Source organism: Dermochelys coriacea, chromosome 16, assembly GCF_009764565.3.
Source record: "Dermochelys coriacea isolate rDerCor1 chromosome 16, rDerCor1.pri.v4, whole genome shotgun sequence".
NCBI classification, from domain to species: Eukaryota; Metazoa; Chordata; order Testudines; family Dermochelyidae; genus Dermochelys; species Dermochelys coriacea.
Window position 1 is genome coordinate 25186815 of NC_050083.1, and position 16443 is coordinate 25203257.

At 40.7% G+C, this 16443-nt stretch overlaps 1 protein-coding gene across 1 annotated transcript in view; it reads left to right on the forward strand.

The window, feature by feature from the left end:
• LMX1B (LIM homeobox transcription factor 1 beta) overlaps nucleotides 1–16443 on the forward strand; it is a 129197-nt gene that overhangs the window by 2107 nt on the left and 110647 nt on the right. The gene's annotated exons all lie outside the window — the stretch shown is intronic.

Sequence of the window (16443 nt, forward strand, 5' to 3'; positions counted from 1 at the left end):
TTTAACTGGCCTTTTGTTGCGAGATAACGAAAAATCGTCTCTACGAAACCGTGCGAAGGATCAGCCGCCCCGTGTTGTCATTAGAGGAAAAGCAGCGGACTCCGGGGAAGGCTGAGAGCCAGCCGCTGAGGGCGGAGGGGACGGGGCTGGCCAGCCGCTGAGGGCAGGGAAGCCGGGGGAGGAGGCCGAGCGAGCGGGTAGGTGCAGAGAGACGCCAGCGCGTTTGCTCCCCTGGCTAAAGGGCCTGAAAGCGGCTGATCTCCAGCCCGGCCTCGCTGGCCTTACCGGGGGGAATCGCCCCGCTGCCCCCGGCCGCCCAGCACAGCCCCGCCGCGGCCCCGGGGTCCAACACACTCGAAGCCGCCGGCCCCGGCTCGAGGGCAGGTTTGTGCGGAGCGGCCACCTGCTGCACTTCGCGCCCCGCGGCCCCCGCTACCCGGGCATGACCGGGGGCAGCGGCTGGGCCGGGCCCGGCGTTCGCAGCCCCCAGCTCGCCCCGGCTCCCGCCTGCCACGGCGCAGCCGGCGGGCCGGGCGTCGCCGCCCCGGGCCGGCCAAGGAGCTGCCGGGCGGGCTGCAGGGTCAGCCCGGGCCCACGGGCTCCTGCTGTACCCCCGGTGACAGCGCTAGGCCCCAGGCCGGCCCGCCGTGCCGCCCGGTGCGGCCTCAGCCCGGGCCCCCGGGCGCTCCAGGCGCGGACACAGCCCGGGGAGCCGCCCCGGCCGGTGCCATGCAGCGGGGTCGGGTCGCTGCCGCTGCCTGGCGCCCGCTCGCTCGCCCGCCCGCCCGGCCGTGCCGCCGCTGCCCCGGGCGGGTGGGCCCTGCCCGCCGCCGGGCCCCCGATGTGCAGCCCGCGGGTCCCCGCAGCGCGGTGCTGGGGGCAGGGGCAGGGGCACGCAGCCCCTCGGAGCCATTCCCTGCGGCCCGGGAGCGGAGCTGGAGGTCGCCCCAGCCGGGGCCAGAGGCTCTAGAGACGCCTCCGAGGCCGGGTCGGTAGCTCCCTGCAACCACTTCTGGACTCCCGCCTCCCGGGAGACTTGGCTTTATTTATACTTTTATTCCCAAAATGTCGGGCTTTGTATGAAAACCAGCCTGCCCCAGCAGCGATGCCCTTCTGCCACGCAGAGTTCCTGCCCCGCTTAGCTGTTTGGCCTCCCCTGCAAAAGCCCACTTCATGCTTGTCACTAAAATTTAGGGTCCTTTTTGTGTCGGGAGGGGGGTGAACATGGGCACTTCAATCACTAGGACATAATATGGCTCTGCTAGAAGTCTGGCAACAAACAAAGAACAACAACTATTGGTTTGCATCAACTTTTGTCAGGCATTCAGCAGGCTTCCAGAAAGGGCCTGAAGTGGCTTAGTGGCAACAATGTGCATTTCATAGCTACAGCCTGAAAATCCATCTCCATGGAAACTAGTAGTAAATGCTAACATGACATGCTGAGTATAAATATTGTTAGGGTTATAACTCTTGTATGAATGGCCTAGATAGATGTCCCCCTCTTTAGGAGTTACAATAGAATGTGTAATTTCATACTGCAGCCTTAACCAATGTGTTATTAAAGAAGCTTCAACAGACCCAGATAGTGCTATATGAAAACCAATAGCAGCCCACACGTTCTCTTACTGAACTGCGCTGATTTGTTTTGGGGGGTTTGGTTTTAACAAGTATTAATATTTTCACATATTCCCATTTGTAACCGTTACAGAGAATTTAGTTTAATAGATATGTCAGATCCATGAAACATCTGACTATATAGATAAACAGGATACTTCTCAAGATTTTTTTTTTTAATTAAAAAATGCTCCTTTGGATACCCACACAAAATTGTTTGAAATGTAAGTGTTAGGAACAGCATGCAGGAGATGATTCCCTTTGCAGTCTGTGTAAAATAACAGCGTTTTGCAAAAAGGTAATATCTTAGAAAGCAAAACAATGGGCTGTCCCTATGTGAAAAAAATTCTTTGTTAGAAGAGAAATAAATCCTCTTTAGAATTTTAGATATTATCAAAGGCTTCTAATTGTATAGGGGGAAATGGGGTGTCCAGGCTGACTAGCAATAAAAAGATATCAACATGTTAGCCTTTGTTGAATCACAGCACCTAGTGTGACATTACATGGTAACCTGCTGTGTGTGCCCCCAAGGACTGACAGCAGAAGTAGTTAATAGTAAAGACGGGTGGGGGGAAGACATGGTAAATCAAAATTATTTTTTCCCTGACATTTTATTAAAATTGAAAGATAAAGCATGTGAAACTAAACTGATAATGTTCCCATTCTTCCTCTGGCAACTGTGTTTTAGGCTGTTGGAAATCTTCTCTTATTAAGAAAAGGAGTACTTGTGGCACCTTAGAGACTAACAAATTTATTAGAGCATAAGCTTTCGTGAGCTACAGCTAGTAATTCTTGTTAATTAAAGTGTAAAAATAACTCTACACACCTTCTGGTCATGTGGTGTGTACACAAGTTTTATCAGCAAGCGTGTGGACGGTTGCGTTGCCCATATGTGGTGAAGCCATGAGTGAGTTGTGCCGTCATCTCAAATGCATGCCGCTACAAACCTTTTCATCCCGCCAGAACTTGCCGTGATGTATATGCACACATGTTATTAAGAGATGCTTTTTAAAAAAATTACAGCTTGAGGGATATGAAGAATAATATCAATAAAGTCAGATGTTTGTGTTACCCTAAATCTCATGTACATACATGGCTCAGATTAAAAAGAAAGATTTCCAAAATTTTCTTAATCACTAAAAATTACTGAAAATAGCTTTTATGTATGTAGTAATGTAATTGAAAGACCAGATTTCTCCAGAACTCCCGAGACTATAATCAAGTGCTATGTGTATCTTTGGAAATCTCGGGTCTCTTCTTTCCAAAGAAAGCAAGCTTCTGAAGGGTCAGATATCAGACCTTAAACCTTGCACAGGGTCAGGAATTATTATTGCCTGTCCTTTGTAATTTGGGGTTTGGGGGGAAAGGAGGAAACATTTTTTTTTCTGGTGCGTTGATTTTCTCTTTTTAAAATAAAAATGGTGTCTGTTTGCAGCTGTACTTGGGTTTGAAATGTTAGAATAAATCCTGAGGGAGATGGATTAGTGGCCAGGGTGCAGAATGAAGTGGTCAAAGGTGCATGATAAATGCAATGTATTACATGAATCTCTCCACTACATCACCGGCTGCATGTCTGTGACTTTGTGTATTTCAGCATCTTGGTTATATGTTCAATTCTATAAATATTTGCACGAGGTGGATAGTACAGACCGATCTTTTGATTTTGACATTAAATATTTATTTTGCAAAAATTGTACATGTCTGTTGGGGTAGGGGTGCATTTGATTGCAAGTAGTTTAAGTGAAGGCAACACAGTGCTACAGCAGGACACTGATAGCTGGATCTTGCTAGCCTAACTCAAGCAAAACTGTTGAGTTCAATGTGAGCTTTGCCAAAGTAAGGGTGACAGGCTAGGGCCCAAAGGTGATACTTTGGACTTGGAAAAAATTAGTTACCTGCTGACCTACAGAAACATAATGAATACTTATCAATAATAAAAAAAAACAAAAACAATGTTTCAGCTTTTGCAGCAGTAAAATCTAGTGCTGGTTATTTGCTATAATGAAATTACTAATTGTAGTATTTACGGCAGTGTTTTCTGCTACAAAAACATGGGTAATTATAAACAGTATAATGTTTTCCCATTTATGCTTTCCTCCCTTCATTTAATTGTGGTTATATTTTTCTGCTTTGCTGTGATCTAAGTGTTTGGGGTTGCATAAATATTGTCTTATTTCTTGCTGCTTGGTAATGTTTTGTAATTGTACATCCAGTTTTAATCTTTTAAGGTATAGTGGTTGATTCAGCTTAGTTGCTATATATATTCTTTGTAGAACAATGCTTACTCTGATCGTAGCTTTGAAAATAAAGGTGATGAAGGAATTCGTGTAGACAAGGAATCACAGTTGTAAATGGGGTTCAGACATAATAGCAGCCAAACAGCCACATTAGTTAATATTCCATATTTTTCACTAATTGGTTTCGCATTTTGTTTAGGGAAAGAAAGGGAAATATTTAGATTTTTATCAAAAGTACCAGGACATATCAGGCATTGTATTAGCATTCTTATTCTGTCCTGGAAAAGAAACATAGCCACTTATTTCTGGCATGTATTGATGCTGTTCTAGATCTCCAGGCCTTTCTTTGTCAGTGATTATGCTGATTTTTTTTACGTGAAATCAACAAGGGTCAGTGCATGACTACGAGGCAAAAGAAGTGCAATGGCATATCATTGCTACGCTCAATTTTAGCCTTTCTGGATTCTGAAAATTCTCTCTGGTGAGTGAGACAGTTAAACTGGTATTTTCCAGTTAAAATAATTTGTAAATTGAAAGCAAAACAAAACAGAGCTTCTTGGTAGCAAATGTTTCCCATTTTTGTGAATGTTGTTTTATTTTCCAATACGAAAACAGGTATACCCTGAGAGAAGTTTGTGATGTGTAGACAAAATTCAGGGCACAAGAGGTGACTTGGGCTCTTGGATTCAGCTACATGTAGAAGGGATCCTAACCATTTACTAACAGAAAGATTCTGTTTGTTCTTCAGTTTCACATTCTTTTAATCGGTGTACTCATCAGTACAAATTTTCAGAATCTGAACAAGCTAAAATTGGGCAGAGCAATGCCATACCATTCTATTTCATTTACCTCTTCTGGTAGATTGGCAGTACTCCTTGTTAGGCTGTTGTTAAGAAACAGCATAAACGCTGATCAAAGCTGAGAGATCAGGAGCAGCATATGCATATGTCCAGAATATCAGATAAAGATCAATTTATGGCATCCATTAAAATGCTAAAAAAGTGTTTTAAATGCTCTGGTACGTTTGCTGAAAATCTAAACGTTCCCATATATGGGATCAATTAGCATTAAAACATTAAACATTAAAAATGTTTTACAAAACTTTAATAATACCTCCAAACAAGTCTGCTCCTAAAGCTGCATGAAACAAAGGCACTAGGCTTCAGGAGCTTTTAGGAAATGTTACTGTTATTTCTCCCAATGACGTCACCTGAATAGCCAGAGACCAGGCAGAAAAACCTCAGCTCGCTGCTGTGTCAGCAGGAATTCATCCCTATGTGACATGTATAAAAGGTTACAGAGAAGATAATTCCACAGGCTCTGAGAAAGCATGGTACCTGCAGAGCCAACAAGGAAACTAAGTTTTGGTTCAGAGGATATTTTTAGTAAATGTTAGCACAGAAATGGATTTCAACAGGGTTTATTAATCTGAGGGGACAAATCTGTTTTTTAAAATATTAATTGAAACTTTTGTGGAGTTTTAAATTAATAATAATAATAATAATAACAACATAATTATACTCACCTATGGCAGAAAATATTAAGGAAGACCTTTATGTAATGTGGGTTATGTATAATTATATGAATTAGGAGTAACTGATAATTTCAAAGGTTTAACTGTTAATTATATACAGAAGGGTAACTAATACATAGGACATCCATTGTGAAAATATTCGTCTTTGAAATATATCGTTGATATGGCTAGTTCATACTCTGTTAAGTGAGCAGGTGATTTTTGGGGGGGGGGCAAAATTTGAAACAGGTCAAAAATATACATGACATTATTTCAACAATAAATAACATACCATGGTCATGGTAAAATATGAATCCTATTGTATTTTCTCAGATTAATTATGTTATTGGTTTATTTCCATTCCAACTGTGTAACCGTCCATATTCACCTCCACATCGATCAGCATATAAAGATTTATGAAGCTTAAAATGCTTGCTGCCATGGGGACTTGAAATATAGAGGGATAATTAGTAATAATTAAATACTCTAAAGATAGCAAGGGTGAAATGTACAGGAGAAAAAGATATTTTTTTCATACTACAGTTTGATTCAAATTTAAGTGAAGAGTAATTTTCTTTACAAGACATGGTTTTATGAATATTTGTCTAGGAAGTATTTGCTTTTCATTGCTTACCATATCTCACGTCATAACAAAGTGAAGCAAAACATTAGTGTACTTAATATTTGCCCTAATATTTGAATGAAGTATACAGTATGTTCATTCTGAGCTTAAATATGCATTCCTGGCACACTTACCATACATGCAGTGGGAATTTTGAGTATACAAGGAGTGAGGATTGGGCCCTAGGTAGGCGTAATGAAATATGGATATATAAATATAAACATAATCTCTCTTTCTGTGTAATGTGTATAAATGTGCATATACCTGCCCCCCCCCACACACACACATATACACTTCTGTTGATTTGCCAAAGGAAGTAATTTGGGGAACTAGTAAAATATTCTTTTATTCTTTAGCATTACCATGCTAAAGGGCAGGCAAGTCGATTTTGCGCCTCAAAATCTTCTGCTGTTCAGTTTTCATGACAGTTTTGCAGGGCTTGTAAATGTCTGTATAGCTATCAATAATGTTTCATAATTTTATTAGAGAGTGATTTTGTGCTCCTTGGCCTGAATTAGATCATTGTGTAGGAAGTAAAGTCACAAGTGGGCTGTCGATTTTAACCCCTAATGAATGACAATAAAAAGCATATAATGTTGGCTTCCATCATATAGTTATACCAAACCAAAAGGGGTGTCTGCAAAATAAGGTGTTTCGTATACTTACTTTTTCCTCCTCTGATTTGTGTGATATATCATGCTATTTATTAAGTAGTATGAAATAAAAACCAGTGAGCAATGAATTATGCAGTAATTTCTAATAAAGAAAAACAAACCACGTATTTCTCTTGGATGATGAGGTATAAAGGTTTTCTTGACATGTTTTTGAGATGACTGCTATACTCTCAAAGCAAAGTTTGACTCCTAATGAAATGACAGTCTCTTGTTCACTCCAAAATATAAAAAGAAGCACACGTTTATTCTGACACAAAGGAAAAGGTTAGTTATGCATAGTGTGAAACCTGACAGCTGAGGTAGCTAGAGGCCAAATTCTGAAGTCAGTGAAGTTATTCTGGATTTATACTGGTGTAACAGGGTAGTTTCTGCTTTCTATCTCTGTAGCTGACTTGAAATATAATAAGTAGGCAGCTAATTATGATAAAATCTATTTGTAGGACAGGAGCCTGAAACTCTACAATGCTGGTATCGGATGCCTAAACCTATTAATTAAAATGCATTTTTAAAAAAAGGATAGTATGGGAATCTCATGGAAGCCAGAAGTGGTCTCTGAATTAAGACATTTTAAAAAATGTAACAGTGAGCCATGTAGAAGTTGGCTCCCAACAACAGGAGTTACGGCAGCATTGGTAACATTTGGGAAATTAACTCAGGTTTTTCTCTGTGAGAAACTGGGTAAAAATATATTGATAGTTGCAAGTTAAATGGAAGGTAAATGCTGAAAGTGGCCAGGCTAGGTCTCTGAGCTGAGGAAGCAGAACGTAGGAGATAAGAGGCAGATCATTTTAGGTCAGAACTAGCTGACTTTTGGTTTTAAATAAAAATCTCTGTAGTGTTTATATTCTGTGTACTAATAGGCAAAATCCTGCTTGCCTTATTCAGGCACATTATCCCATAGTTTCTAGATGCTTCTTTAAATTCAGGATCAGTTTGAGGCGGATATTTGATCGTCTGTTTTGTTTAAAGCTAGTACCTCTGCTTTTGTTTTTGAGTTCCTGGAATTATTTTGGCTAGACTGATATTTCTCAAATGCAATATAGGGTCTGGTTTTGTGGTGTTTTTGGTTTGTTTGTTTTTGGTTTGGATATGTCTGAAATTGCTTAGAGCATTGCACCTTGCCCAATCGGTACTACTAATGCAGTCAAGGAGATTTGGTCCAGGCATTGGAATCATGAGGTCTTATGATGAGTAAAGATAATTTATGATTGTAAAAATGATGGTGGCGGGGGAAGGAGGATGTTTGCTCTCTTGAAGAAATGAACAAGCTGTTTTCAAAACAGATTTGCAAAATAAACACTACTGAATATAATTTATATTTTGAAAAATTATTTTCTCTTTATACAAACAGATACAAAGAAAATATACATTTACCATTGCTTTTTACCTGACATTTATTGTACTTGCAAAATACTTGTAATTAGAAGGTATTATTTATAGCAAGTTATGCAGTTTAATACACAGTGTGTAGAAGTAACCCGTCTTATAATAAAATGTAGTTCATATACCATGATACTTGCAATGTCTTTTCAAGAGATAAAAGATTATTTCCCAAAGAGCTAAGGATGTATTGGAGCAGCCTTGCAAAATTGTAATGTAACCTCAGTTCAAAATATGACTGACAAAATTTAGAGTATTTTACTTACCCATAAAAATAGCCACTTGCCATGGGCAAGTGAGTGAGTAGACATTTGCAAGGTTTTATTACAGAAAATTGTTGATATAATTATTCCTAGATTGTTACTTTGTTACTGTGATTCATTCTTGAACTTGTACAGTGATCTGAGTACAGAACTTGCTGATGGTTAAAAATAATTTAAGAAAGTAGCAAAACTGAATACCTTATTTCTTAGTCTTTATAATGCTTTAGACTCTGGCATTTCTATCAAAAGCTAACATATTTATGAAGAATATATTCTCATCATCAAGGTTATTTACTTTGCTTCTGAAATACACCCTTTCCCCCACACCTAGACAATATCTTTTCCTGCAGATTTTGAGATGAAATTGCATGCATGGAACTCCCATAGATTTCAACAGGAGCCATTCGTGTGTATCAAAGGGCAGAATCTGGCTCTTGATTTTACTTTAATCAATGTATTATTTATAATGTACTAGAGCACACATGTACTCTCTGTTAGAGCTAACGGAATTTATATGCATATGCTGAGGACCAAATCCGGCTCATAAATGACTTCAGTTAGGAAGTTTGCTTGAGTAAAACAAATAACGTGTCCTTTAGTATAATCAGGAGAGTCACTTACTTTGGGTAAGAAAAATCTTTATATAATTGATTCTCTTGATAATGTCTTTGCAATTGTCCACATTTGTGGTTGGGATAGTAAACATGCAAATCGGAATCTGCAGCAGGAAACGTTAATATTCTTTTAAAGCTTTTCCTACCAGATCTAGAAATTGCTAATTATTTTCTCAGACTGACAGAAACAAAACTTTCCTTGTGTTTCTATTTACTTGCAGCTTGAATACAAATGCACTCCCTGCTATTTCTGAAGATCAGTGACAAAATATGATTCTTGTGAGTCATATATGGCTGTGAATCGCAACCAGTAATAAGGAAGCTGTGACCTGGAATAGCATGTCATTGAAGTAACAAAAGTGTGTCAATGAGAAACATTTGTTCTTTCAGGGCTTAATCCTTCGAGGTACTGAGCACCCTCAACTCTCATTGAAGTCCATGGGAGCTGAGGGCACAGAGCCCTTTGCAGGACGGAGCCCTAAGGCTGCAGCATTGTTCCTGCCAAATTCATTACTGAGAGAAAGATTATAGTTCTCATTAACGTCCACCCCACAACACAGTTGTTTTCAACCTGGGGGACCCTATCTTTTGACATAATGGCTTGCCTACGGCTAACATTTTATACCACTTGGTACTTTCTATTCCTGCAGCTCCCCATGGGAGCATAATTTAGCAGATTTTCTGATTCAAACTTTTCCTCAGAATGTCACAATTTCAATCCATTTTATAGGAGTTTTTCTGTTTGCTGGAGTTTTGTTTTGGTATTATGTATATATGATAAGTAATGCAGCCTGTGCCACACAAAGAAACAGGTTTCCTAGCAAATCAAAATAAAGTACTGTAGGAAATTATGAAATTACAGTGAGTAGCCCCCCCCAAAAAAAAAGAGAGAGAGAGAGAGATGAATACAGAATAGTGAAACTATTTTGACTCCCACTTTGGGGCAACTCCCAAACTTTGTTACAATGAAGTACAGCCATTTCTGATACATACCAGTGACCAGAGTGTCATCCACAAATACTCAAGCTCTTCTGCATACATTTAAATGTAGTAAGTGATCTGTGGTAATCAGTTATGAATTCAGCAGCCATACCACATTTTGATTGTATGCCCTCAAATCCATGCTGGATCTAGATGGATTCGTGACCAACAAGCACAGGGCTTTTAATTTCTATTACTAACATGTTCATTTGGGGGTATAACCATTATCTGCTGATTTTTCAGAAATTCTCAGAAGTAATTTTTCTGTTGGCATCATGAGTATTGCATTTGCATCTCTGCATGTGAGAAAACATTTGCTTGTCAGAGATGGTAATCGTCATGCAGTGAGCTTTGCAGACAGTATAGTCTGTCTGTGCTGGTTTGCACATAGAGATGGGCTTGCAATCAAACATCTATTTGCAATCATTTTAGAGAGCAGTTTTCAGGTTGTTGGTGTGCGTTCTGAGCTGTGTGTTCCCCCTGAGGTTAGTGTCACATTCCGTATATGGTAATCATCAACATATGAAAACACTCACTGTTTAGAGCCATTTGTGCTACCAGTTCATTGGGCCAAGTTAGGGTCTGACTGAGCCTGTAAGTCCTTACTCACATGACTCCTGTGAGTAGTGCCACTGAAGCCAGTTTCTCTGGTTTGCAGTGGCTTGCAGTATCATGTAAGGTCTGTTTACTTACAGGATATAAATGCCTAGAGAAAAGTGAGTGGGGCTGCTAGGGGCATAAAGGATTGGGTCCTTTGTAAGGTAAAACACCTAATACTAATTACAACTTTAACCTTGTGAGCTATGCTCTACCCTCGATGTTGGCACAGAGCTTCCTCAGAAGACAAACGAAGTTCCACATGTGGAGTGTGACTTTGCGGGCCTGCTCCTGCTCATGTTGAAGACAATGGAAGTTTTGCCATTGACTTCAATAGGGAAAACAGGTTCAGGACCCATATAGGTATGTGAATACTAGCAATTTAGGATGTAAAGCTTCTTTTTTCATTAATATTGGTTCTCATTTGTCTGCCTATAGTTTTGCTTCCAAACAGTGTTATCTGCTGTGTGCCCAGGTTCGTGGCTAAAGAACAAGGATGGGAATCAGGAAACATGGATCTGTTCCCAGCTCTGCCACTGACTGTGTGGCCCTGAGCAAGTCACTTCATCTTGGTGTGCCTAGTTCTGTGGAGGTACAGTGGGAATGCTGATCATTGGGACCCATCGCCCAGTGGGGCTCACTGAGGCTTGGTTTGTTAATGTTTCTAAAACATTACAGTCAGGGGAAGCGCCAGAGATTCCAGGAAATCCACTAGGGACTTTGCTGTCAATTCTACAGGGAAGGTGCTTTGATTCTGCTGTGCTGGGTGGCAGTATGAAACCCTGACAGCGAGGGGGATGGAACGAACAACATGTATGGGCTGATATTGTAGGTGCACATCTAAAGGAAAGAAAGGTTGGGCCTAATTCTCCTCACGCCGCTGTACAATTCCAGTGACTGCCATGGAATTTCAGTGGTGTAAATTGCTCTGAGAGGAGAAGCAGGTTCTTAGTAACCTTGAGTTTGTCTAAGCATTATGGGCTTGATTTTTCACTGTGCCCAGGCTGACAGGGTCCAGTTAGGCTGATGGGAATTCTCAGCCTTCTGGCCCTGGTGTAAATTAAAGCTGCATGGAGGCAACTTTAACTTATGCCACTGATGTATTGTCCCTCAGGAGCTTTACGCCAAGGAGAGCTGGGCATAACAGACCCTCGCTCCTACATACCCTTTCCCTCCTTGAGGCCAGAAGAAGGGTTCAGGCCCGGGGGGAGCAGAGGCACCTTGACCAGCTTTACACAGTAGGACCCTGGCTGCTGCAACTTCACCTGCAGTGAGAACTCTGTGGACTGGAGACTTCAGCCCTACAACTCCACATCACCGTTTAGATCAAGCCTGTTGCTGAATAGATGGCAAACAATGACCAAATGTGGGTGGCGTGAGCGCTCTGTGCAGTGTTCCAATCTGAATCCAGTGCTGCGTTATCAGTAAGGCCAAACTCCTGTCTATTTGGATCTCTGGGACGAGGCATAAACAGTTGCCCTGGGCTTTATTTTCATAAAGTATGTTTCTCTCCAAGGTCTAGAAAGGAACTGCCTCTGTATTTCTCGGTATCGCTTTGCCCCAAGGGGTTGGTTCTTTCTTATTCTTCTAAAGATTCACTTTCTTCTAATTCAAACACTTGGAGGCATTGTAATGTCTGGAGACATTCTTGCTTTTATTTATACACATATATAAGAAATGACTTAGCTGATGATTTCATTTATGACCATTTGCCTGGGCTGTAAGGGAAGTGCCCACACAATTTTCCTTTGAAAATTACAAATGTGTGACAGTAACAGTGTTACGGCCACATGCTATCCAGCCATGAGTGTTTATTTTTGCATTTATATGACCACAGGTATTTGCACCAGTTTTTACAATGTCCTACATCTGTATCTGTTGGTGAGCGTCTGGTCTTGCATGCGTGCAGCAGTGCCATGATGTTGGACACAGGGGCTGCGATGAGCTGATAATTTAGTACCAGTTATGAAATGTTGCAAAGTTAGAAATAAAATTAAACTTTTTTTCTGAGAGAAAATTGGCTAGAGAGAGGTGCACAAACAGAGAACTTGAACTGCTCTGCTGATATCATTACTTACTCCTCATGTAGCCCATTTATGTTAATCTGCAAGCCCCTGTGTTTGTGGCAGGTCACAATTAGTGCTGTCAGCTCATAGTACCAAGGATTTATGCATAGTATATGATACATTTAGAGATTAATGTAATTATTTCATTGGTAATAATAGGAAACTCCCCTTATGGAATGACTTAAAGAACTATTAACGACAGTGAGTCTCTAATCATTATGCCATCACTGGCTCCTTGCTGCAGACCCACACCCTACTGTGCCATGCAAGAGCTATAAGAGGGTTATAGTTTGGGGGGGATAGGGGGTCAGGAACACAACATTATGGCTGCACAATTACAACTGAGTCATGCAGTGAGGGGTGATGGTAAGGTAGATTTGGTCACTGGTCAGGGACCTCTTAACCCCTGGATGGATGTTATGGGATCCTAGGGAAATCCCACAGATCTTGATGCATATTCCTCCCATGTCCCATAAGAGTCCATCACCCATGCCTGGGCCAGTCCCCCAGGGGATTTGGGGTGCGTGGAGTAGATTAACATTGGTTTACTTGGGAAAGTCCCCAGAGATTCCAGGGTGTTGCCCTGGAGAGCAGACTTTACCCATTTCTGCCTTCTCCCAATCCAGCTATCTCCCCCCCAGACTGATCAAGGGAGTCAGATTGGCACCACGCACTAATCCTGCTATCTCAAGCAGCGACCTGCCCCTGTAGATTGTAACCCAAATGAGCGGAGTTTCTCTTCCGTTCATTCCTTCTGAATGAAATACCAGGTGACGTAGTGCATAGACATTTAAGATAATACTTCATGTATCTAGTCTGATGACACTAGTATTTAGCTGCTGAACTCACGGAGCTGCTGTTTACCTTAGAAGTAGGTTGTAAAACAAGCCCAACATCAGCAAACTCATATTAAGAATCCTGGTTGTTGAGGGTAATTGAAGCCTGCTATATTTGTGGCTTTCCTTCCACCCCTCCCCCCCCCGCCCCCAAACTTAAAAAATCAGCTCATATTTTGGCATTGATTTGTCAGAGTGCAGAGCGGATACATTCAATGACATGAGCTACAACATGCAATTTGTTGGATGCCACAATTAAACCTCAGGTTTTTTTTCATCCAGCCATTTAAAAGCCAATTGCAAGTTGTCACTCAAGCAAGAATACACATAAACAAGGGCAATGCATAGCCCCAATTCCTAACAATGTGATTTTCATCACCCTACCCATCTTTGGGGAGCCTTAGCTTCCATCTGGAAGTTCTTTCAACCCTTTCCAGCTACGGCTCTTGAAATAACTAGAACAGAGAGAAAACCAAAATGACATTAAGTTTATTGCCGTTTCGGAGAGAAAAAAGTGTTTGAAAAAGTTGATTCAGGAAGCCAGGGGAAGTTAAGTGGGAGACATTTGCCATTTCATCAGTCGGTTGGTGATAGCCATTCATGTCATAAATGGCTTGTGTCATTTGATGCCAAAAATAACACAATTTTCCTCCCCAAAGGCCTATAGAGTTTTTTGGCAATAAATGTTTATTTGTTAATAATATACTTTAAACAGCCCTGTCTTGACCTCAAGTCTCCAAAAGAATCCATCTTCTCTCAGAAAAATCCTACAAAGTTTGTGTAATTTTTCTGGGAATGTGTAATTGATGGGGCAGTGAAGGGTAGTGTGTTTGCTTTAACTACTGCAGCTGCGTGGATTAACTGTTTATAAGGGCCTACTGTGCTTTGAATGGCTACTTTCTTAGATTTCAAACCCTGGTTGACAGCACTTCCTAATGGTTTCATGGATTTGCTTAGGTTTGAACAGTCAAAATAAATTTCTGTATTAGGTCTTCCATTGTTCTTTCCTCCTCACTCCTGCCCTGAGATCCTTTAAACCTTGATTTACAGTAATGACATTTCATTGATTAGTATGTGAAGTGTAGAAACTTGAATGGAGGATGGACAATATAATCACTTCAAATAGCTGATTTGGATCTCTTTCCTGCACTCCTTGTCCCAAATCTTACATGGATTTCAGTGGGAATTTTGTGTGTGCAGGGAACAGTCTGTTTTCAAATGGTTTTCAACCTACTTTTTCGATTTACTAATTGAAAACTCTAATCTAACACAAAACTACAGATTTGAAAACTTTTTCTGCTGACTTTGTGCCATTAGAGTGTTGCCAAAAAAATTGGAGATTGTGCAAAGATGCATAAGTGACGGAAGAGAAGAAAAGTACTTTTATAATTAAAGTAACATCGTTGGTATTTTTCTCAAGAAGAAATGCAGAAATAATATTGAATTTGAAATGTATTACAATGCCTTAAAGTTGACTTTAAGTTAGATTTCTTCTGTTGTGGCACTGATGGAATGTTAATGATGTGTGATTAGCAATGTAAAGATTTCTTCCCCCTCCAATTTATTGGCTACTGGTGGCTTGGTTAATGTTGCATGATAATTTTCAGCAGTTTTGTTCTAATATCAGCCAGCCTGCTCCTCCCATTTGTGTTAAAAAGCGAAGAATTAAGACATTTGCTGGAATTTTTCGTTAGTCCTTAAAACAATCAGGAAAAGTACAGTAGAAGATTATACAATGCAAACTGTGACTTTTTGAATAAATGATGTAGGATTTTTTTTTTTATCTGTGAGCATATGTGAATTCAGTTGAAAATTGAACTAACTTCTCAGGCCATTTTTGATTATTATTTTATACGGCAGGAGAAAGTTCACAGTCAATCGTGCATTTAGGTAAAATGAGACCGCTGTATGTATGAAATGAATGGAATTCACTTTCTCTTTAAACATTTCACATGTGAGGGGCTAAATTATCTGGATAATTAGCATATTTATGCAACTCCCTTAAAACTCATTCTCTTTCAATAACAATAGTTTATTGAGAATATCAGTCTGCATGTAATTAATCAGGACTTTTCTATGATCTCACTTTTTATTTCAGGAACCATAATTTCTAGTTTGGGCCCCGATCCTGCAAACACTTCTGCATGTGCTTAACTTTACTCCTGTGAGAAGGTCCCTTCAATAGGACTGTTTACATGGGTAATGTTACTCGCCTGTATAAGTGGTTACAGGATTGAGTGCTAATGCCAGTCTACCTTCTAGAGAAATTTTCTGCAATAATAAGAGCATTTTTAACCTGTATGCTCTTCTCGGCAAGATTAGTTTGAGTGATGAAGGCTTAACTTTTCTATACATCCATTTTAGTTTCCTAGAGACCACTCTTGCTTTTCAGTTTGGGGAAGGGTGAATCAGCCCAGTTAAAATAAGAATACAGACTTCATCTTGATATTGAAAATATTCAGATTAGTTTCAAAAATAGTTTAAAATCTTCATGCATTATTTCTGCACTTTCTGATTCCCATTGAAAGATCGATCTGGAGCAAATAGACCAGCATATTGAGGTCTGCTAATAATATTGGCCTGATCATGTATAGAGCTGAGGATTAACGGTTCCTGTTAACATCACAGAATTTGAGGGTATTCAGCATCTCACAGGGCCCAGCCCTGTATGCTGTTGTCCCTTGTATTGGCCTTACTAATGTTTAACTATCAGCCAAGAAAGTTACAAAGACAGCTGCACACAGCATAACATGGTATAACTCAGGCACACAGTACACAACATAACAGTGTAGACATGCAGTGCACATGCACACACAGCGTCATCCGTGAGAGGGTTTACAATCAGTTCTTACTAAACACATTTACATTTTCTGCACCATATAACTCATGAACCCAGTAGATGCAGAGACATGGGAGATGGAGAGGATGGCCATTGGAACTGTGCTCAAATGGACCCTCTTAATGTGGGTTTGCCACTGGCCCCAGGCAGCTGTGGCACCAAACTAACACCAGGGACTTGTGGAGGGAGTGTCCTAGGCAGATCTGG